This window comes from Camelus bactrianus, chromosome 3, assembly GCF_048773025.1.
Source record: "Camelus bactrianus isolate YW-2024 breed Bactrian camel chromosome 3, ASM4877302v1, whole genome shotgun sequence".
Lineage (NCBI taxonomy): Eukaryota > Metazoa > Chordata > Mammalia > Artiodactyla > Camelidae > Camelus > Camelus bactrianus.
This window is the reverse complement of record NC_133541.1, coordinates 91276806-91304127: the sequence shown is the minus strand read 5'-3', so window position 1 is coordinate 91304127 and position 27322 is coordinate 91276806. Positions and strand designations below refer to the sequence as shown.

Here is a 27322-nt window from a genome sequence, read left to right as displayed (position 1 = left end):
TGCAAGTCGTTCACCTCCAGGTGACGGTGAGGCGTCAATCTTGGTTCTACCCCTTTATTTCCAAAGCACTGCATTCTTGTTAAAGGGAAAACATCACTATATATTGGCAACCGGTTCAGAAAATTAAGAGTTTTATCTTCCTGCAGCTATTCATGCCAGTGGAGATTTTTTTCCTAAGTAATATAAATAATTCATATAGATTTCTAGAAATCATACTAACTTGGGATTTGCAGATACTAACTACTACATATGAAATAGATAAACAAGCTCATACTGTATAGCACAGGGAACTACATTCAGTATCTTGTAATAGCCTACAATGGAAAAGAATGTGAAAAGGAATATACACACGTGTATAACTGAATCACTATGCTGTACACCAGAAACTAAAACACACTGTAAATCGACTGTACTTCAATTAAAAAAAAATACAACTCAGAAAAATAGAAGAGTATGTAATGGGAAATACGACCTGAAATGCTAAACTACCCAATTCTCTGTTTCTTTAATTTATGTCTCTATTTAAGGTTTTAAAACATAGATCAGGGTGGGCAAACCACAATCTACTGGGAAAATCTGGCCCACCGCATTCATTCACTCACTGTGCATGACTGTTCTTGGACTCCAACAGCAGAGTGTATCGTTGTGACAGAGACCACCTATTCCATCCAAAAAGCCTAAAATGCTTACTGTTTGTTTGTCTGTTTGTTTTACAGAAAAAGGTTGCCAATCTCTAACAAACACCATGATGGATGACGTAGATGACCTTGTTCAAGCTCACATCACAGATAGTTAAACCAACAGAAACAGGAAGCAGGCACTGCTGAGTAAATCTGAATTCACGGAAAGAAAGCCTATATTAAAAACATTCAGAATTCTGTGTGGATCGACAGACATCTTCCTAAAGATGACCCAAACATGAAGTGAGTTCTTCTCTAACACTAACATCTATAATTACGAATATTATAGATGTCTTCAACAGACTGAGAAGTAACCCAAAACATCGCTTTACAATCCTGAATACTGCATACGAAACTATGAATAAATGGCCGATTTTATATAAAATTTCCAAAGCATACTAACAAAAGCTCTAGATGACAGCTTTCCTTTTCAGGATTGCCACAAGCAAACTAGGTAACCTCAGATTAAAAAAATCCACTGCGTAGGCTTCAAGGCTTCAAACTTCTCCATTCCCAGCCAGAGTTCTGTGCTTTAACCTAAGACAGGAGACAAGCAGTGTAAAAGTTTCAGCAGTGCAACAATAAAGCACAGAAGCTGACCACACAGACTGCTTTGCTACAGCAGAACCGGAGTAATTTACGGCAAGTGCTTATCCCCACTGTCATCAATCACGTGTTGAAACTTACTGGTAAATTTCCATTTTGTGAAGAATAAAAAAAATGCTGAAGCACCCCTGTCATTTTGATTTTCCTGGCTGAACTTGACTTCTAGTGATGTTTTTGTAGGGGGTGAGTTTTCCTTCTTGTCGGTGTCATTTGGTTGTCAATCTTTTGGAAATTCTGAGCCCCAGTTTGATTTCTATCTGCATAATCTCACTGGTTTTAATTTCATTCTCTCAAAGTGCTTTTCCTAAACACATGCCCCTACTGAGTTCAAAGCACAGTTGCTCTTGGCGTTGTTTCTTAGGTCTTTTCCTACCACCCTTAGCACTTCATTCCCTCTCCTTTGTGCTACACCCCCTCCCTTGCCCACGTAAACACCACAGGGAGTAGATAGCAGCTGTAAAGGGAAGAAATTATTGCTGAACAATTCAAAACCCACATTGAAGACCAAGTGTAGAAGATGCTCTGGTTTTTATTCAGAAACTGACCAGTGAACAAACTGATTCACTGATAAACTTGCAAGCTTGGATTGTTTGGAGAATGCTGCCTTCCTTGCATGGCAGAGAGTGCGGTGTTTTAAGGAGGAATTTTTGCCGCCATAGCCCAGCCCATTCCACCTTACAGCCTCAGGAAGGGCTTTGCCTGCTGCTGTCCAGGTCGGTCACACTGCTAGGATTCCCCAAGCACTATGACCTACTATGACCTTCCCCCTTCCTTCAAGCGCACACCACTCTTACCCTCTGCACACACCATCCTTCTCTTCACCCATCTAAATCCTACCTGTTCCTCAAACCTCAGCTGGCATAACTCTCTCTGACCCCTGCATTCAGGACCTTTTCTCCCTGCAAGTCCTGTATCAGAGGAAGTCCTATCCCTTTCGCTCCCCAGCCACCACGTGTGCTGCCTTACAACCTTAGTTCTCCTGTTCTCTATGTTGTCCTATCTGCTCCAACTGGATTAAAAGTTCTTGGAAAGCTAGGTACGCTACCTTTTATTCCCTTTCACTCTTCTGTTGTAGCTCACATAGTTTGCTGCCCACACTCTACGCTCAGTAAGTGATAGCTGATTAATTCCAACGGGTAAATTGATCCCGTAATGAGTGCACACCTCTGATCTTGTCTGTTTGCAGGTAAAGGAAATGGATCTAAGCAACTTCCTTGGTTTTTTGACACTAGGGTTGAATAGAAGTATTCTATAATATCTCCCAATAGACTAGGATGCAATCTTTGCTCCTCTAAATACTACATGTGGAAACTGAATGAATGTTGTATACAAAATTTTTAAAGCGTACTTACTCAAAATTCTAAAACAATGGTTATTAGGACACAGGAAATTACAGCCTGTCTTCGCATTATGTACTGTTAGATAAAAATATGCTGATAGCAGTATTCAAGATTTTCGCCAAAAGGCTAAAGGAAGGAAGTTCTGAAAACTCAGCTTGTAGTATTCCCAATAACATGCTTTGTTTTCAATAAAAGATAGAATATAGCTCCTACCAAGCATATGGAATTATAGCCCCAAACAAACAAAAGCACATGGAACTTAAGGAAACAGTGAGGTGGGGAGGTATATAAAAATCGCACTTTATGTGGGCCAAATCTTTTAGGAAGAAGGGACGAAGATATGATGACAGGAAGTCTGAAAAAGAAAATTTAAAAATTATGTTTTAGAAAAAGGAGATTGAGGGTATTATTTTGGTGGAGAAAACAGCATTCTCAAAAGCCATAAACATGTCAATCGTGTTTGGTCACTAAATACAAATCTCCTAGAGAAATAAGATATAAAATTTTCAGCATATAGATGTTTAAGAAATTTTTATTTATGGTATAGAATATTCAAAGCAACATAAATATTCAGGAATGATAGATGTGGGTGTTTAGTGTAACAGAAATATTACGATGTGTTTATTTTTAAGACTAGCATGAGGAAGTCTTTATGGCAACAGAGCAGCCCAGCCTCCGTGTCAGCCGTGTGTCAGGTACCCTTCAGGCAAGGTCTCATTTCATCTTCAGATTTCCACCTTGGGAGGCAGGAATCATTATCCACTTTTATCAAGAAACTAGCACCAGAAGTGTTACTCAACCTGCCCAAGATAACAAAGCTACTAAAGGCCCAAACCGGAAAACTCTATCCCAGGCTTCATTACCTGTTTAGTCTGTACTGTTAAGTGAGGTGGGGGCGGATATAAAGTTGTATATTCATTATGTTCTTAACTGTAAAAATGCATTGGATTAGATTGGAAAGAAATATAGCAACATCTAAACAGAAATTCCTAAACAGTAGGAGGGTAGGGCTATTTTATTTCCTTTTTTGCACACTTCTGTCATTGCTAACATAACCATTTTCATGATGTGGAAACCTCAGGTGAGAAAAAAGTCCATGAGAAAAGTCAGGGCACTGGCTGTTGTCACTGCTGATCTGCTCAGTGCTCCCTCTTGTTGCTGCAACTCCTGAATCCGTTTCACCCTCCTTCCCTACTCCCCACTCCCCACCCGTCTTCGTAGACAGCTAGTCTAGTGTGTTGATGGTGTGCCTTAGTTTTGGTGTGCTCTTCTAAAAACTGGCATTGTTCAATGTAATAAATGCTACTGGGTCATGTATTTCATACTCTTCTTCCTCTCTCCCTCGAGGATCATGCTTTAAGGTGGACCCATAGTGCCCTATGTATACATATTCTATTGTTTCTAACTGCTCCACAATGCCCCGTCACTTACAAACACGCATCGCAGCACCACAGCAAACATCCTCTCACGTGTTCTCCTAAGAGCCCTGGAGACAGTGTCTTTGGTACATTTGCTGACAAAGTGGTGCCAGCTTTCACTCAGAACGGCTGCCTGCTCTGTCTACCCCTCTCCCACAGAGTATTCAGCTCCAGTACTCTACAACCACAAATTCCTTTTTCTGTTTTCTAACATGAGCAGGTGTCATTTGATAATAAGAAACATCAGCTTCAAGATAAGGGTATCATGACACTGAGGGTTTTAATAATTTAAACTCACCTTGAATTTAAACATTTCAAAAAATTTAAATAAGTGAAAAAGAGCTAAACTTGGTTTTTTGTAAATCTGGGGGGAAATAAAAAACGGATTCTCAAATTCTTACCAAAGGAACAAGTTACAGTGCTACAAGAATAGTATGGCTTTCTACTTACACTCTCTCTATACTCAATAATATGTCATTTGTTTGCAACCATAGACAGCTGGCACTTTAAAACTATTATGAATCAATAATATAAGACACTGAATGAGGAGTCCACAGGGACAAACAGCACACCACCTCAGGACACTGATTCCTGCGACATCCATGGACCTCTAGCATGCATCCTAGGTGAACATGAACTATAGGAAAAGAAAAGCACTGGGAAAAACTCATGCTCTCAGATTTCCACTCTGTAATATCCAAAATGCTTTATTTCCCTTTGTTGCACCAGCTGGTGACTCAGTCATCCACACGGTAGCTTATACTAATTTGGATGGGTAGCTGAGCCCCAGATTATAGTAACTGGAAGGGCATGAAGTTTTGATTAAGTGAAGGAAGAGGAGACTGTTTGCAGGAAAAGTGATTCTAAAGCTTATGTTACTTTAGAGAAAAGTGTTTCTTTACTTCAGTTAAATATATCAGTGGCCATTTACTTACACAAAGCTAGAATCCTAATAATCATCTTAGAAACCTTGTCCCTCCATCCCTCATTCACATCCAGTCCACCACCACGTATGGTAGATTTTATCTCCTAAATCTTTCCGATCCCTCCACATCTCCCACATTTGTCCATCTCCACCTTGACTACCATCATCTCCCTCCCAACCCCCAATCCAAGGCACCATCAACTTTTTGCCTGAACTTGTCCAAGAGGTTACTGGCTCCAGTTCTGGAGATGATGCCAGTTGTGTTTGGTTTGTTTTTGTTTTTGTGTCCCCCACAACACAGAGTCATTTTTCCAATAGGCAGAGCAGCACATGTCACCCAAGGAACTTCAGTGATCTTCCTTTGTTTCAAGATAAACTGAGTACACTACGCAACATGGAGTAAAAGGCTTCCCAGCCTTTCCCCAGGCTCACGTGGCACCACGAAGTAGCCCCCGCACTGACCCTCCTTCCCTGCCCCCCCGGCATTCTGAGTCCCTGGCACGTGAGCAGACACTTCCCTGGGTCTTCAAACACACTCTTCTCCCCGCCTCAAACACTCCTCCATCTCTCTTCCCCCCAGTTCCTCCCCTGCTTTCTTCAGTTCACAGCCCAAGCGTTACATCCTCATGGACTCCTTCCTTGCCTGTTCTCCCACATTCCTGATACTTCAACAGCTCACGGAGTCTCCACAGCACTTGCTGAGCTGGAATTTTACATGTGCTTGTGTTGATTCCCCCGTGAGACTATCACTAGGTGAGGTCAAGGCTCTTATCTATTAACTATTTTATTTCTAATATGTAGCATTTATTTCTAATGTGTAGCATAATACTTCATAGGTCCTCAACAAACATGAGTTCAGTGAGTGAGTGAACAGAGGCCTGAAAATCAGTGAATGAAACAAAATAAAGGATGGGTCACATCCGAGGGTAAAAGAGCAATATGAAAAATACTGAGATTTACAAATTCATTTAAGCAGCATTTAACATCCCTTTTCTGATAATAAAGAACTATCTCCTCGGCACTTATGACAAGAAGTAACATTACACCATGTTCAAAAGCATACGTTTTAAAAGTTCTACAGCCAATATTTACAAAACAAGGAAGCTAGACATCCTTATGGTGCTACAGCTATATCAAAATATCCTGGAAAATGTAAAATCAGTTTTATTCTGATGGTATTAGATTTGACAAATGTTTCTAGCTATTTCATCACCTAAAGTCCACCGTGAATACTGAAAACATTCACTTTCTGCTTAGTTTCACTCTTGTGCAAGCCAAAAATGTGATTACTTTAATCACCACAAAAATACAGACTTAAAAAAATATTAGCCTCTAAATGTGAGCATCATTTATGCCCCGAAGTTACAGACATGTTTAACAACATTAAATATCATTTCTACATTATCTTTGAAGACGTGGAGAACTAATAACACTTTCACTGAGTATATTTCATGGTGTCTGGAACATAGAATATGAGATCCACTCACACATCCTCACTTCAGTAACCAAGATTTAATGAATTAAATGAGGGTAGAATTATCAAGGAATCCAATCAAATATATCTAGTTTAACGAAGAAGACAAAAGAGAGGTGTTTATTATCTAGATATCCAAATGCAAAACAAATTCTATTCGTCTCAAATATTTCAGTTGCAAGTGATAGAAACTTGACTCAAATTAGTTTAAATAAAAATCCTAGTAACTTCCCCAATGTTTATAGCAAATCCCCAAAACGGCGGTGGTCTTTCCTGAGCACACCAATACTCCCCAGTCCAGTCACTGTCGTGGCATGATCCCGCCGAATCCCCCTCACACCCTTCTCGCAGGGACAGTGGGACCACGTGATTGAGAGTCCGACAGGAATCCAGGGGAATTACAGAAGCTAACCGCACAGAGGGAGACAGGATACAGATCAGGCAAGCATTTCAAATGTCAGTTCCATTTTTAAGCAGATATATCTTTCAGTTTTTGAAATTAAATAACTATGACCACTGGAACTAAGAAAAAATTCAGAATTTTACTACAGCTTCCTTCCAACACAAGCAAATTCTCAGACAGCCGAGAGATTGGTTGAAATGAGTGACAGCTTTTTAAGAGATGAGCAAGTAGGAAAACACCACCATTCTTGGTGGAAGGTGGCTTGCCTGCCGAGCTGCATGGGAGCCCCCTGCTACCCAGACTCCCTTATCACCTCCACCCCTAGGATAAGCAGTAGGGTAAGTTTTAAGGATAGAATGAGACTTAGATATCAGTCTTACTAATTTGTCAGAGATAAAACACCGACGAGTGAAATCATCTTCTTCCTAAAACTCTCTTCCTTGCTGGCTTTGATGGATCAAGATGCTAATGTGTGAGCTGTCTTACAGACTCATGAGGAGAAGTCTGAGGGCAGCACTGGCCAGTAGCCAGCAAGAAACTGAGGCTCTTGGTCCAGCAACCTGCAAGGACCTGAGTCCTAGCAAGACGGACATTAAAATCTAAAGCAACGGAATCACGGAGGGATCAACCATTGCTGTGTTCTGCTTGTTAGATGCAAGTCAGAGGTCGAGTCCATACTCAAGAGGAGGTGATCACACAAAGGCAAGAGCAGCAGCAGGTGGGGAGAAGGGAGAAGCCTTACCATCTGTCTGCCACAGGCAGGGGAGAGAGGCCAGGAGAAGTGTGACAACACCATTTTCCCATCTTTCATAATAATGTATATGTTAACACTGTCAAACTCATAACTTCAACCTCAACGTCCTTTTAAACATTTTTCATGACCTAAAAACACTTCTTAAAAAATTAATAGCTTTTGTGGTAAAAAAAATAATTATAAACATCAGCATGTGCTTCAATTTCAATTGTGTGGTTAACTTAAAAAATTACTAAATTACAGTTTAGAAATTTTTATTTTTATTGAGAATACCATGGCGTAATATAATTACACTTACATTTTTTCCATCTTCTACCCAAACATATGTAATAGGCCAGTATTTAAAATCACTTGTTTTGCTCTTTTTTGTACTCTTTTGTTTTATTTAAATTTTATAATGGGCATGAGTCATTTTTACAAAAGCAGTAACTCCTAAATCATGTCTGCATCATAATTAAACCATTTACATTATCATTATCTTGCTACCAATAACATAGCAGTGTTATAAACAAAGTTGTTCCACCAGTATTAATACATTTCATTGAGCACTTAAGAGCTACCAAGACTTACAAAGTTATTATTACTCAATGAACATTTAGTAGCATTTTATTGAGAAATGACTTGAGAGAGAAAACTAAGAAGAATAACAAAAGAGATTAGGAACATAAATGATTATCTTGGGTTCACTAAAAACAGTCACTTTTATAAACAAATACATAAACCTAATTAAACATTAATTCAATTATCAGAATTCTTTGATTTGGAAAACTAACTTTTACCATTACAGAGCTTCTGAATTTTATGTTATTACTTTATCTGTGAGGATTAAAGTTTTAGAGGTAATTTTCAGACTATGAAAACACATGAATTGTTACTTTTGAACATTATCCAAACTCCAAGTGTTTTTACAATGGTTGGTAAACCGATAACAGCTGGCTTCCTGCAGAACTGAAGAGGATGCCTGGGGGAGACCCCCAGACACAGGTAACGGAGATCGAAATGTGTATAAATGTGCTGAATGTTTCATTTTGGTGGCCAGAAAGGATTATGAAACCAAGAAGGTAATTATCATCTCAGTACATCTTAAACTTTTTTTTTAAGTTTAACTTTTAAAATATTTTCAGAACACTTTCATTTCTGACATATATATTTATGTATCTAAACCCGTGTGAATGCAAACATATGTGTGGCAATATATAAAATATACGCACATACAGATATGCACACACACACAAAACGTTACATGGCGGATGTCTTCTGTGCTATTTGGAGAATTAGAATATTCATACTACAATCATACTCCTTACTGAAGAAATCTAAGTCCCTTTACCCCACTGGACTAGATTTTGATTTTATTAGATTTCAATTTCAATTTCAGTAAATGTAGTGGCTTCCAACAACACAAATCTATTAATTTACATTTCTGGAGGTCCAAAGTCTGACACAGGCCTCACTGAGCTAAAAGCATGGTGTCAGCAAGGCCACACTCCGTTCTGGAGGCTCGAGGGGAGAACCCCTTTCCTTGTTTTCGTTCATTTCCAGAGGCCACGGACATTCTTAGCTCGTGGCCCCTTCCTCCATCTTCAAAGGCGGCAGCATCTTCAAAGTTCTGACCCTGACGCCAAATCCTCTGCCTCCTTCTTTCACTTAGAAGGACCACTGTGATCACCGGGATCCACCTAGAAATGCAGGGTCATCTCCCCATCTCAAGGCCTTTAATTTAATCCCACGTGCAAAATCCATTTAGCCACGTCAAGTAACATATTCACAGGTTCCACAAATTAGGACACGGACATCTCTGGAGGGGCCACGATTCTGCCTATCACTGTCTTCATCCAAGAGCATTTTTTGGCTTAAGTTGTCAGGCATATTTCAAAGTCAGGATTTTTTGTATGCAATTGTTTTTAAAGAAAGAGGAGAGACAAAAGGCTAACACAGCTTTGGTATACCCTGAGAACTCTCCCTTGAAGTGGAGTGCAGAGTGTAACCCAGAATAATTCTTTCTATAGCCCTGCATGAGTGAGTTTCTAATATGAATATTTAAGGAGAAGCTGTCTGGAGTGCACTTGAGATAAAGCATGTTTTTGATGTGAGCCTCCTCGGGAGGAGGGAGAAATTTTGAAATGAAGAGATGAGCTGGACAGACAGGTCCAGGTTTGATAACCAATAGAAATGGACAGAGCTGCTGAAGCCAGCTTCTCAACACGCCTGAGCTCTGCCTTTCCGGATTAAAATTTTTTTAATTTCCCAGTGAGGGACTGGAAAACATGGTCTCATAGGAAGGGCAGCTTTGGGTTGGAGATAAGGAGAAAAGGAACTGAATTAGCTTGAAATTTTCTTTTCAGAGCATGATCTCCAATGTAAACATGGGAAAGTGGGAGAGTCTTGAAAGCCTGAAACGAGACCGTATTTGCTTACTGAAAGAGACAGACCGCGCAGGAGACTATGATGAAGCTGGCTGGTAGCAATCAGGTCACCTCCACTTAGAGGCGGGACTGGGGAAGGGTAGAGTCTGCAATTCTACAGCAAACTACAACAGCATTTCAAAGTCAGTCAGAAATCAGAAAGACAGTTCCCAGCCTGGAGATGAGCAACACTTCCATCTTCGTCAACAGCTAGCTCGTTAATGTGTTATCTGAGCCTGCAGGCTGCAGTGAAGACGAGTATGCATTTTCATTATTTTAATGTCTTGTCATAGTGCTCTTACCAGACTTCTTGCCGAAGGCTGATTGCCTACTTAACACTTTAGTATTAGGAAGAAACGTATTAAAAATCTTCGAAAATGATATAAAAAATTTAGCATGTGGTGTTGACTTACTGAGACAAGAAACACCCATCAAGTAAATGGAAATGTATCTTCTCATCTACATGTCCATTATCAGAGCTACTGCGTACAAGTTAGAATTAGGGAAATGTGTTATCCAAGATTGACACATTTCCAGAGACTAGAGACACGTAACTGAGAACTGAAAACTTTTCTCAGCCTTTAGAAACTGGCAGTTACGGAGGAAAAACATTCATCAGAAATAGAGGGAAGGCGGGATGAATTGCCTGTGAAATTCGTCAGCAGCCCAGGGGTCCCTGTAGGGTCCGCGTGGGGTTATTCTTTGCTGAGCCTGATCAAGCATCCCCTTAAAGGATCAGGGAAGCCTCTTGTCAGGAGGTCAGGAGAAGAGGAAATAGAAATGTCAATCTTTTCAAATTCGGTGCGGCCCTGCATTTCTAAGGTGCTCAGGTAACCTTCCACATGCCACCCCCCAGCTCCGCTTCTCCTTTTTCTTTCCTTTCTAAGCAACTTGGCTCAGTAGCGACACTAAGCTCCAAGAACAGTGAAAATGTCCCTTGTAGCCAAATCTTGTTCTCTGGGAGAACAGAGCACAGGCAGGCAGCCTCTATTTTATGGAAGGGCTGTATTTGAAATGCTCCTTGGAATAGAAATAGTTTAGTACTTGGAATTCATTCTCTTAGAAACCGTGCAGTAACTGAGATTCACTCCTCCTTCAAATTTTCAAAAGTCTACTTCACCTTTATTGTTCCGGAAGCATGGTTTTCATTATACCATTTTCATGACAGCTACTTCCTATTTTAAACTTTTTAAAAAGCGCTATCAATCTCTTTTGCTTGTTTGCTTCGCGCAGTTGCAGAGGTATGCTGGGATATGAAGTTTACAGGATCTGAAATATCTTTCCCACCCTAACAGACTGCCATTGCCCAGGAAGCTGACGGCAGGAATAAGAGGTGAATCCGCCTATAATCTCTGCCTCTGCCTCTCTCTTTATCTAGAGATTCAGAATCTTAAGACTCTAGAAACACAAATGTGCTCAAGTCCACATTCTGCCCCACTTTTTTCCTGTTCTTCCTTGGCAATCACACTCTGTTAACAGAATGGGAAAGATATCCCTAATACTCTCAACTTTGTACTGCCCTGTAGCTCTACAATCATGCGAAAGAAAGGAACATGGTCAGTTGTCTTGTTCAGAAGTCCCATCAAGCTGGAAGCCACAAGATTAAGTGCTACATGGTATTTTATTTGACCTACATAGAATTTTTAAATACACTGAATGACTGACTGGTGTTTAAAAATTGGATAGATTTCACGTACAAATCCTGATGTCCATCTTCTTTTGATAAATGGAAGACTGATGAGACCAGCGTATTTCCTGAATGCTCTTGAGTAGCCGAATGGCTGCTGAAGACTTACTGAATGGCTTTTGCACTTTTCAGTGGTGCTGCCCCCCTCCCTAGGTTGCCACCTTCTCCACTGTTCCTCCTCATCCTACAGGAATTTCTGCATCAGGAATTGTTCAGACATGACTACAGAATATTTTGCTTTGGTCTTGATCCATAGGGTGACAGAGTGACTTTGGGATTCTGGTGCTCTCTGAAATTGGTACATTCAATAGGACAATATTATGGACTACTTGTGAGAATCAGGCCAGATCCTCCAAACAACACTACGGCCTAGATGGCGTAAACAAGAAAGCAATCAAGAATTCTCTACTCAAACTATTCTTCAAAAAAGGATAAATGAAGACCTTTTCAAATAATCAAACAGAGAGAAGTTATTGTTAGCAAACCTGCATTATGAAAAATACTAAAGGAAATCTTTGAAGCATAGAGGAATGTCATCACACAGTAAGTTAAATCCATGAAGAAATGAAAGCACCAGGAAAGGTAAGTACTTAAATACAAGAGAAAGTAAGACTATATTTTTCTCTTTTCTTCTTTTGACTGATACAGCGAAAACTATAAAAAATTATAATTTGAAATGGAAGCAAGCTTTTACACAATGATAAAGCACATCTACAAAACACCTGTAGCCAACATCCTCATTAACGATGAATGCGTGAATGAGTTCTCCCAAGTGAAAGGGTGCCCAGTTGCCGAAGCTGGAAAACTGATCAATCTCATACATAATATAGTGCTGGAATGGTGACCCAAAGTATAAAATAAAGGCACGAGTCAATACTGATAGAATAAATGGGGAGGGGAGGGGAGGAGAGGGGAATGGGAAAGGGAATGGGAAGGGGAAGGGGAAGGGAGAAGGAAGAGACAAGCCTGTACAGATTTCCAAGTGATTTATACAGACGGTCTCCTCTTAAAGAGGTAGAGCAGAACTACCCACACTTAAATATGAGCTGTACTTACTGACTTGCTTCCGGAGTACAGAATGGAGAGAGGGAAAAAGTGACTTTTCAGAGCAGAAAACTGAAAAAATACCGCCTTAGCCAGGGAATCAAAATGGCCATCCTGAGTGATAATTCATTTTGATATGACAGACTTTGAGAACCATTTCACTTCTATGAGTATACTCTGAAAAACTCTTAACCTAGTCTAATCATGAGAGAACCATCAGACAGATCGACATGAGACACTGTCTAAAATAACAGGCTAGTACTCTTTAAAATTGTCAGGGTTATCAAAAACAAGCAAAGTCTGAGGGACCCAAAGGGGCCAAAAGAGACATAACAACTAAATGCAACGTGATACTCTGGATCGGACCCTGGAAAGATTCATGAGGGGAAAACTAATGAATTTCAAATAAAGGATGAGTTTAGCCAATAAAGAACAACAAGAAACAAATGATTGATATATGCAACAATATAGCTGAATTGTAGAAGTACGATGCTAAGTGAAAGAAATCAGACGCAAAAGTATATACACTGCATCACTCTGTTTATGTGAAATCCTAGAGAGCGTACGACTACAGTGACAGAAGCACAGTTACCGCCAACAGGGAGAGGACTGACTGTCAAGGGGCACTAGGGAATTTTTAGGGTCATGGAAATGTTCCACACCATGAACTGCTATCACAGTGGTTACTAGAAGGCATATATTTGACAGAATTTGGGACCTTATATAAATTAGACCTTAAAAATGCTATTTTAATAGCCTTTTTTATTGTCTTTAAGGCCTTTAGCATTTAGTCAGGTTCACAGCCCCGTCTAAAAAGATAACACCCACACAGTGTTGTGAACACGGGATAGAAGTTACGTGTGGCAGAGAATCCCGCTATTGGGGGTAGTTGCCCGACAACGTTAATGGGGATAGGATCTCAGGGAAGGACTCCCAGAGCCTCTGCAAGTGATTTTACTGTTCCATCTGCTTGCATGTTTTATGGGTGGTCAACTTCTTCCAGAAAGACATTTCATTCTCTTTACAAGGAAAACCTGGGGAAACTAAGTTTTTCTATGGAACTCGGTAATTTAAGAGAAAGTGAGGTACCTGCTATTTGACATTACTGTACATGCCTCAGCCAGATGCTAAATTAGTCACCATGTGTCAGCATCAGAATTCTAAGTCAACTCATCTCACTGTTAACAGGGGGGTGGGGCTTTATGGACCTGCGGGAAAATCCCGCACAGGAAGGAGAAATTGCTCTTCCAAGTCCACGTACACAGAGCTTGGCTTGCTGTGAGGCTTGTAAGTTTATCACTTGCTCAAATGTTCTATCAGCTCCAAGGATAATTTTTTTTCTTGGAATATACTTATATGATTTTTCTTTTCCCTTTTTTCTACTACCTTCAACCACCCTATAGCAGCTGGTTTCAGTGAACACTTTGAAAGTCAACAGATCATTCCCAGCTGAACTGTCCAGCCTTGATCTTGGACCCTTCTGCTTGGTGCCATGTGTCTCCTTACAGGTTCTTTTCCATAAGAATAGATCTGTTTACTTTCCTCACACGTGAAGAAACTGCCCCTTATTTTTGCCAAAGATACAACTATCCCCCTAGTTCCGTAGGCTCAAGTTATTGGAATCACTTTTTAATCCTTTCTTTCCCTTGATCTCACATCCAGTTCATCACCACGTCTTTCCAAATGCTTTACCCAAGTCTAAGCTCACATTACCTCATATCCATGCTCTTCAGATGACCTGACTTCTCTTGCCTCCAACTCCTTCTCTGTTCTAAAACACCCTCCACCAACTCCAATAACACCTTTTAGGTATCTTTCTATACAGGCGATCACACTTCCCCTCGTCTGCTATAAATACAAACTTCAGTGTCCAGCATTCAGCACCTTATATCAACTACCCTTCTACATATCTAATATGTCTTAAGAAAATCTGTTTGCTTTCCCCAGAGTTTGCTGTTTTTCACGTATGATTCTAATTTTCACATATAAGTCTCACAATAACCCTACAAAATAGATACACTATCCTCTATCATTTCCATTTCACAGATGAGGAAACCAAGAGTCAAAAAAATCAAAGTAACTTGCCAAGGATCACTCAGTTTGTTAGTGGAAGAGTTATTACTTTATTCCACATCATTCTGACCCAAACCTATAGTCTTAACTATGATACTCCATCACCTCACATCAAATACCTGCCTTTGTAAGTATCATTTCATCCACCTAGAATCTCTTCTGTCCTTTAATGTTGCCCACGTTGGCTTTAATCTATAGCATAGGAAACTATGTTCAATAGCTTATAGTACCTATAATGGAAAAGAATATGAAAATGAATACATGCATGTATACATATGGCTGAAACATTATGCTGCACACCAGAAATTGACACAGCGTTGTAAACTGACTATACTTCAATTAAAAAATGGAAAAAAAAATTTAAAATAATAAAAACAAATCACCACCCAGCTGTGCACTCCCTTTCATGGCTCTCATCTCTGGCCTCATGTGCTGTATCTGTCTACTGTTGTTGGTGGGCGATCTGCAACTCAACTGCAGAAATTTCAACTTTGAGAACAACATTTGTCCTGTACAGTCTGCACCCCCAGCACCTAGTAAAGTTCCTGGTCTATTGATTATGATCAATAAATATTTACCAAATGAAAACGAAAAAACAGTAAGAGTTCTTCCTTTTTAGGAGCCTCTGGATGCTTCATCCTCGAATTCTTTCCGTGGTCACTACACCCCTCAGCACACAGTAAACACTCAGTAAAGATAAACTCCTGGCTCTCTGTGCTCCTTGTACTTTAAGCATGCCAGGGCACACAGGTGCTGTCTTCTAATAAACACCTTGAGGTTATCTGTGTTCTTTTTGATTTTTCCTCTTTAGTTCACGAATGTACAAAATCTGGGCAAGCAGTGGTTGTGCACAAAACAGCATTCAGAGGTTGAAGCTCCTCAGACCCAACAAATAATGGGGTTCTGATATCTTACGCCACGTGGAAATGAAGCAGAGTGGGAAAATGGTCCAGGAATAGTTGAACATGTGACAACAGGAAATCATTCTACATTTCTGTTGGACCTCCTAAGGTACAACATGATGACTACCACTCTTCCTAGTAAGAAGACATCCTAACTTTAACGCCTGGGAAACAAGAAATAATGAGAAAACAAACAAGGAGAAATGGTGCTACGTTTCTATGCTTCCTACTCTCCCCACAACGACGTTATGATCATTTTCTATTCCCACCCTTAAAACAACATAAGCCAAGACAGTTATTATTATCCCAACTTCACTTACAATGTTGTTTAAACACTGTGAGATTTATTTCTGCAAAATGATGAGGCCAATAAATGATACAACTGGGACCAGGAGTCAGGTTTTCTGGATCACAATCCACTATACTATTCTGACATATTTGCATTTTGCTGCATTTGCAACCAGTAATTCATTTACAGTTGCTTGTTTTGGGATTGGGGGTGTATTTGTTAAACAGTGCTACCACCTGCTGGTAAGTTTTCCAATAATTCACATTATAGCTAATCCTAAAATGGGAAACAAATTAAAAGATAACCAATATAGTTTATAATTACAACTACATTTACATGCTACTTTCTAACTGTACTCCCTATTGCAGTATCTGATTTGCACTTTTACAAAGCAGCCAAGTAAATCTTCTAAACTTACATGTCCAAACATTTCCTTTCTCAATAATTTGTAATTAATTTTGTCTACTTCCTAGAATATGCATATTTGAGAGAACATTTTACTAAACTTTTATGCAATATGATATCAAATTTGTTATCTACTAATAATGTAAGCCAGCAGTACCCATATTTTTATGCACAAAATCATTACCTGGTGAGGAGGTTAGTTAAAAATGTAGATTTCTGGATGTGATGGTCAATTTTATGTGTCAGCCTGAGTGGGCAACTAGGCACCCAGATTAAACATGGCTTCTCAATGTGTCTGTGGGGTTGTTTTGAGATGAGATGGCACATTAGCCAGTGGACCCAGTAGACTGCTCTCCTCGGTGTGTTTGGGTGTCACTAATTCATTGAATGCCTGAACAGAACAAGAGGCAGGAGAAAGGGGAATTCACTGTCTTTCTTCCTGCCTCACTGGTTGAGCGAGCACATTTCATCCCACCTCATGTCATCTCTTCCCGCCTTAAGACTAGGATTCACACCAGTGGGTCCCCTGGTTCTTGGGCCTTCAGACTCTCACTGGGTTATCCCCCTGGCTTTTCCTAGGCTTCCAGCTTGCAGATGGCACATCCTGAGCCTTCTTAGCCTCCACCATCAGGTGAGCCAATTCCTATTAGAGATGCACATAGATATACACACATACACACGTACGAAGAAGACGAGAGGAGAGAGGATATATACAGACAGATGAATGTCTATATAGACACAGACATGGAGATACATGTCATTGGTTCCTTTCCTGCAGAGATCCCAGACGAATACAGATTTTGGTACCAAGAGTGGTTTTAGGAGAATGGACTGTTAAACATGAGCTTCCTGAACTGGCTCAAGGGCTTCTGGAATTGGCATTCAATGTGATCACACTGAAAGATGCTAATGACTATGTCTAGCATGAAAGAGAGCACTGCTAGTCCATGGCATGATCTGGCAATACACATACATCAAATACCTGCATTGGACCTTCCTAATCAACCACTTAGAAGTAAGGAGCTAGATGACACTGCACGATGCTAACAGTTTTGGAAAACATTAATTTAACAATGTTGGCTGGTTGCCCCTGATGTCACTGAACAGAGGGGTGCAAGGAAAGGATGAGCTCCGGGGTGTGAATTCCTAGCTCAAGAAAGCATAAATAACCTAAGAGCTCGATGTCTGCCCTGAAGGAGACCCTCATCTCCTATAGCCACTGGCTGAAATTTCTGAAAAGCAAAAGCTAAATCTCAACCTGCAACTGACTGAATTACAATGAAATTTGAACACTCAGCCTGGCAAGGGTCTCCTGTTAAAGTGAGAGCACTAAATGGGAAAGAATAGGATTGTGTGTATTTGGATAAGGACAAGTAGGAAGACCCTGATGAAGCCGGGGCATTGCACCCTTACATTTTAATGAGTCTTCTTTACTAGGGGAAGCGGCCTCCCCACCCCAGTGGTATCTACCTTGTCACCTCCATCTGAGGAGATTAAACCTCCAGTGCCTGAGGAGACTGGAGGGGCCTCCTCTGATTCCCCTGAGGACCTACCCTCCTACCTTTCTTCCCTTCTAGACCTACAACTAGACTCAAGCTCCAGTAGGCCCCTAAAGGGATGGAACAACACATAATTCATGAGGAGATGCATTACACTCTGTAAGGATTACCTGAGTTTTTTATTTATACAGATAGAGTCTGGGGAACATGTGTGCAAATGAAAACTAACGGTGAGGGAGAGCAGCGGACGGATATAAGGTTGGATTAGGCAGAATATGTTCGTATGTGCTCACGAAGCAGAGTCTGCATTTAAGTTGCAGTGTGAGGAGTTAGAAAGGGCTGTAAGAGTTTGGTTGGTTGAGCGAAATATGTAACAAAAGGTGGCCGACAGTGAGTGAACTAGAAATGCAGGACCTGCCTTAGTTTAATGGAGGGGAATGGATTTAAAGGCTTAGGCAGTTGGAATGTTAGAGTCCACGTGTCGTTCAAGACCTATTCAGCCACAATGGGAGGGTGCAGAAGGCATACCTTTCATCAATACTGTGAGCAATAAACTGGTGAGGAGAGCCTGGGCATCCTTGAAGGGCTCTGATTGCTTTTCTCTGTACGCCAGAACTTACAGTGGGAACTGCAGGCACTGAACGGTGAGACCCAGATATAGTGAGAACAATCTCCTTATGGGAAGGCAAGGGCCAAACGGCAGCACTCAAGCACCAAAGACGAGGGGGCATGGTTATCGTCGTGGACCACAGAGTCAACGCAGCTGTCGGAACAGTCTGGCTTACGGAAGCCTTTGATGTTGGCTCGTTAACCATGGTATTTCCAGAAGCGAAACAGGTAAGAAGCCTTCTCAATTCTTACTTAATCCTCTTCAAGCAAAGATGTTCTAAGTGAACACAAGTCCAAACTGAATTGTAAGAATAGAGAATCACATCTCCTCAATCAATCACCAGATTTAATCCAGTTTACAGACCCAAAACCCCTGGAATAAATGGGAGGCCAGGTCTCCTAGAACAAAGATTCTGTTACACTACCAAAAATGTGTATTATTAGTCTTCCTTTCAGGTTTTCCCAAAAGGGAACTATGGCCCTTTACTATGGCAACTGCACAAAACTTTGGGGGACTACTGGCACCAGGCTCTGAACTGACACTAATCCCAGGAGACCCAGACATGATCGTGACCCACCACTCAGAGCCGGGACTGACAAAGTCAGGTAGTCAGTGGCGTTCTAGCTCAGGTCATCCTAGCTCCAGAATGCATCATTGCAACAGACATAGCAGCTGGCAGAATTCCCACAGTGGTGCCGCGGCTTGTGGAGTGAGGGATGTTATGGTAGGAAAGGCCAAACAGAAGCCGTTAGAACTGTCTCCCTACCTAGAAAAATAGTGGCCCCAAAACAATAGCTCATTCCTGGACAGACTGCAGAGATCAGTGCCATCACTGAGGGCTTTAAAGATTACCATCACGTCCCTACCCAACTTCCCCATTTGGCCTGTGCAGAAGACAGATGGATTTTTGAGAATGACAGTGGATTACAGTAAACTAAACTAGGTGGTGAGTCCAACTGCAGCTGTAGTATCAGATGTGGTTTCATTGCTTGAGCAAACTAACAGGCTCCCTGCTACCAAGAACTCAGCCAGTGAACTGGAAAATACCCTTTTATCCATTCCTGTCCACAAGGAATTGTTGTTTTTTTTTTTTTCCCAGCTGGCAAGGCCAGCATTACAATCCCCCTGTACTATCTTAAGGATATACCACAACTCTAGCCCTGTATCATAATTTAGCTCAAAGATGTTGACCACTTTTTCCTTCTGTAAGATTTCACACTGATCCATTATGCTGATTGGAACTAGTGAGCAAGAAATAACAACTAGTTTAGCCTAGGCACTATCTGATCCACCAAGCTATAAAGTCAGGCACACACGGCAGCACTCCATGTTGACCCACGATCGGCCTCAAGCAGGCACATGGTTATTCACTTCAGTTGGAAGGAGAAATGGCCAGATGTATGGTTCTATACTGGCCTATGGGCTGTGGTTAACGGTTTGTCCGGATGGTCATGGGTTTGGATGAAACATAATTGGCAAATTGATGAGGAAATCTGGGGAGGAAGTATGGGGACTGACCCTTCTGGCTGGAAAAAACACGAAGATACTTGTGTCCCATTGAAATGTTCCACCAAGTGTGATCTCAGCAAAGGAGGATTTTAATAATTAAGTGTATAGGATGACCTATTCTATGGAAACCAGGATGGTTTTTGATCCAGCCATCCCAGTCATCACCAAATGAGCTCATGAACAAAGTGGCCCCAATGGCAGGGACAGAGTTTATGTATGGGCTCAGCGATATGGAATTCCATTCACTGAGACCAATCTGGCTACAACCACTAGTAAGTGCTTCACCTGCCAGCAACAGAAACCAATTCTGAGCTCCTAACACGGCACCAGCTCCCTAGTAGTAGACTGATTACATGGGACCACTACCATCATGCAAGGTGCAATATTTTGTGCTTACAAGAATAGACAGTCACTCTGAATATGAATTTACCTTCCCTGCACTCAATGTTTCTTTAAAAACTATCATTCATGAATTTAAAGAACAGCTTATCCATCATCATGGTATTCCATGCTGCATTGTTTCAGATCAAAGAACTCACCTGGCAGCCAGAGGAGGGCAGTAATGGGCCCGTGCTCAAGGAACTTATTGGTCTTGCCATATTTCTCACCATTCTGAAACAGCCGGCTTGACAGAATGGTATAGTCGCCTTTGAAGACTCAGTTACAGTGCCAGCAAGGTGGCAGTACCTTGCAGGATTGTAGCAAGGTTCTCCAGAAGACTGTATACACTCTAAGTTAGCATCCAGTATATAGTGCTATATTTCTCCTTAAGCCAGAATCCACAGATCTGTGAGTCAAGGAGTAGGAATGGCAGTGGAACCACTCAATATTTCTCCTGGAACCTACTAGCAAAATTTTTGCTTTGTTCTTTGGAGACTCTGTACTCTGCTGAGCTGGAGATCTTAGTTCCAGTGGAAGGAGTTCTTTCCCCAGAAGATGCAACAATGATTCCACTGAACTGCAAGTTAATAACTCCACCCCACTGTCCACTTTGGGTTCCTCATGCTTCTGAAGCAACAAAGAAGGGAGTTTCAGTTTCAGCCTCGGTAACTGAGCTCACGCTAAGGAGAAACTGGACTACTACTCTACCATGGGAGCCAGGAAGATTAAGTCTGGAATACAGGAAATCCCTTAGGGTGTCACTTAATATTACCATATCCTGTGATCCAGTTCAGAAGAAAACTTCCCCAACCAAATCTAGGCAGGACTACTAATGGCCCAGACCCTTCAGGAATGAAGATTTGGGTCACCCCCCCCCCACCCCCCAGTTAAAGAACTTCAACCAAGGTAAACACCTCAGGTGAAGAAAATGATCAATGGCTTATCTAGATGGATAGCGGAAGAAGGTAGTTACAAATACTAGCTACAAGCATGTGACCAGTTGCAGAAATCAGGGCTGTTTCTTTACCACTCAGACATACACATGCACACATGCTTGTTCCTTTTCCCTCATCATGTAATGGAAGATATACTGATTATAACTATTATGTATTGTTAATTTAACATCATAGAATAAGTTACAGACTATCTCAAAGAGGAGTTAACATCACTCAAGAACTCTATCTCCTTTACTGGTGAAACAGTCAGTGCATTTTCAATTCCACACAGGATAGCTGCAGCATAACAGAATTATGTATGACCTTGTTATTGTCATTATTGGGGATTAAGTGTGGTTTAAGGAGATAAGAATGGGTATCAAGGTAACAAGAGGTGGGTTGTAATGGGTAATTTTGTGTGATTTTGTGTGTCAACTTGAGGGAGCCACAGGGTGCCTGGATTGTATGTTATTAGAAGGAGTGTTTGAGTAGGTTTCTGGATGAGATTAGCATTTGAACCAGCACACCCAATAAAGCAGACTGCCCTCCCCAATGTGCTTGGGCAGCATCCAATCTGCTGAGGGTCTCATTAGAACAAAATTGGGAAGAGGGAGAAATTTGCCTCTTTTTTCCCGCCTTACTAGTTCAGGCATCTCATCCCGTCTTCTACAGGCTCAGTCCAAATCCACATCATCAGCTCCTCTGGTTCTCAGGCCTTCAGACCTGTACTGAATTACACAACCTGCTTCCCTGGTTCTGTAGCTTGCAGATGGCGTACTGTGGTACTGATCTGCCTCCATTATCACGTGAGCCGATTTCTCATAATAAATCACCACGTATACACATACACACACCCACACGTGTACCTATCCTATTGGTTCTGTTTCTCTGGAGAACCCTAGTAGTACGTTTATCTCCTCAACATTCTAATTCATTTCCGGAATGGAATCAGAAAGAAAGTGTGTTTAATGAGCACCCCGAGTAATTCTCATGATGAGGCAAGTTGCAAACCTCAAACTTCAGCAGTCCATCCTGGCTCTACCTGTAATTGACTCAGTGAGTCATTATAATAAGGTCAAATAACCGTTCTAAACCTCAGTTCTTTGTAAGAGAAACATGGGGACTACAGGAAATTCCAGCCACTAGAAAATCTCTGATAAACTTCCACTGTGGACAGATGCTTTCCAAAATAAAAATTCTGAATAGGCATAAAGTTGATCTATGGAAGGCAAGCCCATGTGATAACTGAATTTTCACATATTGGATAAACTGAATTTTCACATATTGGATAATCGGAAAAAGTTTTGTTTTATTTAGTCAGCAATGTTGAATCTCCAATTAATTATCCCACTAGAGCACGAACAGTTGCAAAATAAATGTTAACCTTAGAGAATAACGGGAGAAAAGAAACCTGCCACTATCAGTGAGTCTGGGAAAGTAAGCATTCAAGTGTTTTCCAACTAGATGCTTTGTCAGAATCCTTTACTTGCTCACAGAGTGCAGCTGAACAATGTCAGAGCAGGAAGACAATAACCAAGGGAAAACTTAAGGGATTCCTGGCTGCATTTGCATTAGCTAACAGCCTCCAGATGCTGAAAATCCAATGTCCCACCATTATTAGGAGAAAAATCAGTGAAATTTAGCCTTACTTGGAAAGTAAGCCTTATTTGGATGTTAAAATGAATGATGTTAGAAGGAAGCAGAGGCTGGTTTAGAACTGACTGACCCGGGCAAAGGAGAAGCCATTCAGTGACTTACAGACCTATTTTCTATCATATCATTAATGTGTAAAACCAAGACAGTTGGCCCTCCATATCCATGGGATGTGCACCTGCAGCTTCAACCAACCACGACTGCAATTTGCAAAATACAGGTCAAAGACAAAAGGACGGTCTGCACTGGCAAAACACAAAGTCATTCCAAGTGAAAACACCAGTGACTCATTAAGATAAAGGACAGCACAGCAGCTCTGGAAATCCTGCTCCCCACTCCTTTGTCCTCAGCCTCACCAGCATTTAGTAACACAGGGAGAGCTAAACCTTCCATGTGGTCAACAGGTGGAGTATCCAGGAACGGGCTGCTGAGGACTGTGGTAGCTGGTTAGAAACTGGCTTTGCCATCTCATGTTTAAGACTTTTTTGTTTCATAGGTACACCTTCATTTGGTAATTTAAAAAAATCCTCTTCCTCATCCTCCCCTAAGCTGCTCATCTCCAGCTGTTGTTGTACAGCCTGACAGCTGCCCTCAGTCTAACTGAGAGAGTAGCAGAACCAGCTCTGGGTCTCACACAGAGGTAATCCAATCAATTGTTCTACTTGCTGAAACTCCACTGCCTTGCACTATCCAAAGAGGCAACAGACTGTAGTCTACACTGAGAGCTAGCTATGTACCAGCTAGAACGTCCACCTGTGCCCTATGTGGATGCAACTGGTTCCTTGGGTGCATCACACCAAATTCATTAAAATTCAAGAAAAAAGTTTCCATTGGAACCACAGAAAAAAATAACTCTCATTTATTCTATACACCTGCCAAATATATTAGCTATCTAAATTTAGAGATGATAGGCAGGTATTTCTAATTTTATAGTGAAAAACAGCATGTCTTCATAATGCTTGCCGATTTGAAAATCCTTCCACAAGTCCCCTCTATCACGTCAAGGAGCAATAAATTTGACCAAACCAGAAACCTAGGAATCTTGCTTTATTCTTCCATTTTCTTTCAGTTCTGAAGTGCAATCCATTTCCAAGATTCTCATTTTCACCTCCCAAATGTCTTTGAATTTTCTCCGTTCTCTCCATACTCAGTACCATCAAGTAGTTTAAAATGCTCTTTTATCAAATCATCATTGAAAAAAAGCCTAAAAAAATCTCCCTGTGTCTAAGCTTGCCCCTCTCTAGTTAATCCTCTCTTCTGTAATCAAAGTGCTCTTTCTAGAAGACAAACAAATATTGATCGTACTTTTTGCTTTGCTTGAAGTCTCTTGAATCTTGACTATTTCCCTTAGGAGCTTGCTGTTTAAAATGTGGTCCATGAAGCTGCAGCATCAGCGATATGTAAGAGCTTATTAGAAATGCAGAAAAGCAAGTTCTAGTAAAAACTTAGCGACTAAGAGTCTACACTGTAAAATTCCTGTGCGGTTTAAATGCACATTGAAGAACCACTACATTAGGACGAAATCCAAAGTCATGGCTCACAAGGATCTGGATGAGCCAGCCCCACATTAACCTGCCCTGCCACTTCTCTTGAACCCCCAACCATCCAACCTGTCAAGATGCTATGAGCCCACTTCCATTTAGATTTTCAAATGCCTGTTTATTTTTTTCTGAAACTCTTTTCTACACCACCCCCAACTTCTTCCTTCTAACTCCTACTCATTTTAACTATTCTCCCAAGAAACTTTCCCTGGTAAACTGTTTCAACCAGGTATTGTAGTAACATACTTCCTTACCAAAGAACTTAGCTCTCACTATTGTCAGAGACCTTATTTGATCATACAAAACACTGTAAGAACTCTAGAAATAAAACCTAGTTTAATATGTTAGTTGTTACATACCCCCCAAAATTAGCACATACTAAGTAAATATTAACTAAATAAATATGGACCAAAAAAAAGATTTCCTGAGAGCGTCATTGTTTTTCTTCCCTTACCAAACTACACAGAAAAGTAATTTTGTATTTTTTAACTTCCAAAAAACCTAATTCTGGAAACCTAAACACACTCAGTCACTTACAAGCAGTTAAGGAAGAGGAGGCGATCCAGAAGGCAGTGTCTCAGATGAGAAATCCAAAGCCAGGTAGCCTGTCTAGGAGGTGGTTAAGCTGAAAGCGGCAGTCAACACGGGAGATTCAGACCCGCATCAGTGGCAAAGGCACCGAGTAAAGCAGGTGAGAGCAGGACGGTTTGAAGTGGGACAGAGAACACAGAAAATTGCACTCAGTCTGAGAATACACTGCTGACCCTTAAACAACACAGCTTTGAACTGCATGGGTCTGTATCCAAGCAGGATCCTACGGGGCCTTCCCAGCACAGACCCGTCCCCCCATGTCCTCTGCTTTAGTTCCTCTCTGAAGTACACAGATAACAGTATCTGATGCACGTTCCCGAGCTGTTTTACAGGTGCTAAAACTCACCAAATGGAAGACGTGAACTACTTGATGACCATGAGCACGTAGCCCCCAGACCTACTGGAGCCGGAGGACTGATAATGTTAACCCTTGTGACACCTCCCTGCTACCTCACCGTCGGCCAGTCAGAGAACTGTGCGTGAGCTGATCACACACCTTGCGTGTGACTCTCCTTCCTCATCTTCCTTTAAAAATGCTTTCCTGAAATCCATTCGGGAGTTTGGGTTTTGTGAGCATGACCTGCCCTGGACTCCTTGTCTGGCACCTTACAATTCCCACCGCTCTCCTCACAACAGAGAGTCAGCACTTCAGCTTCACTACTGCATGCGGGCAAGCAGACCCAAGTTTGCGTTGGTAACAGGTTCACTTATATTTGATTTTTTTCACCAAATATGTACTGCAGTACGACGCACGGTTGGTTGAATTTGTGGATGCAGAATGTTGAGTACAGAGAGCTGACTATAAAGTTACATGTAGAGTGTTAGTGCCCCCAACTTCCTCACTATTCAGGGATTAACTGTATTTTGTAAAGAGAAGCCTGCAAACTCAGCAATGCATGGTTCAATGAATAAAGAACTGAACTGTCCATAATGTTATTTTTTTTCTCTTTCAAGGCTATTTCTTCTTTCTTCCTCTCTCACTCCTTTCATGTGTAAATAATTTTCACCACTAAATAATAACATTTTCATTTTAAAAATGTTTTTATACTCTATATAACTGCTATGTGGATAATGAATTATTGCATTTCCAGAGTAGATGTCAGGATATCAGTGACAGTAAACCAAACAAGTAATTATAAAATCCTGGACAGAGACTGTGGTCGTGGAGGTAGAGAGGATAGATACATGTGAGTGTTATTAAAGAGGCAGAGTTGATGATAGATTATGAACTGAAATGTAACCTCACTGGCTGACTTTTTAATACCTTAATATCTGATTATATCCCATACATTGCTGAGGAAACTGTAAAAGGAAAGTACTCTCTTCCTCAGCCACTGCTCATTAGGAAGGCCATGTCTAACTAGAGGGTTCTGAAGATTGTCAAGCCCATTGGTGAAAAGCTAGGTGAGTAGGTGAGTTTCAGTCCAGCAGCTCTGAGGCTCTCCTTGAGCTGGAGATGAATTCAGACCTTAAGGCCCAGTGAAGGCAGCTGAATATTAACAGCAGCCAAGGAAAGTGAAGTTGACAGCAGTCAGAAGGCTCTTAGGATCTTTACTCCCATTCCTCCACTGAAAACTTTCCAGAAAAACCAACTCTGGTAAGTACCTGATTTGAAGAAAAAGTTCAGTGGGAAATACAATGTCTTTAATGCTCAGAGGAGAATGATACCTAAGCCAACTCAAAAAAAAAAAAAAAAAGCTGTACAAAAAATACGCAGAAGTGTCCCAGAAACCACACTCGGACAGTCGTGCGCATGTGACCCTACAGGACTCAGTCTTTCCAAGCAAAAGTGTGGGCAAGAGAATCCAGGTGAATCACGAAGATTTATTTGGATAAAAAACACAGTGGAACAATGTGGAACACAAGGGTGGAACTTTCTCTGTTGTCTGACAAGATGCTCATGAGCAAGGATATTAATTTTAAATACTCACTGTCTCAGTTGTAAACAAAAATGAAAATATTATTAAAATTTTTAAATAAAGTGAATTTCATAGTCTAATTTCACAGACTTCCTAGAAATAAGAGAAGCCCCCTTTCAGGAGGATGAATGAAACCCCAACAAGCTAAAGCACAGCCATTCTATACAGGCTCTTATTCCAGAAGGTACCACCAAGTTTCTGTTACCTGGAACTACTTATTACCTAACAGAGTGACTTGCAAACATTTAGGTTACATCATTTTGCTTTACTGTCTTAAAT

At 41.0% G+C, this 27322-nt stretch overlaps 1 pseudogene; it reads left to right on the top strand.

The window, feature by feature from the left end:
- Nucleotides 1-18633: 18633 nt before the first annotated feature.
- On the top strand, nucleotides 18634-27069 carry LOC123613251 (small ribosomal subunit protein eS7-like; annotated as a pseudogene).
- The last annotated feature ends 253 nt before the right edge of the window (nucleotides 27070-27322 follow it).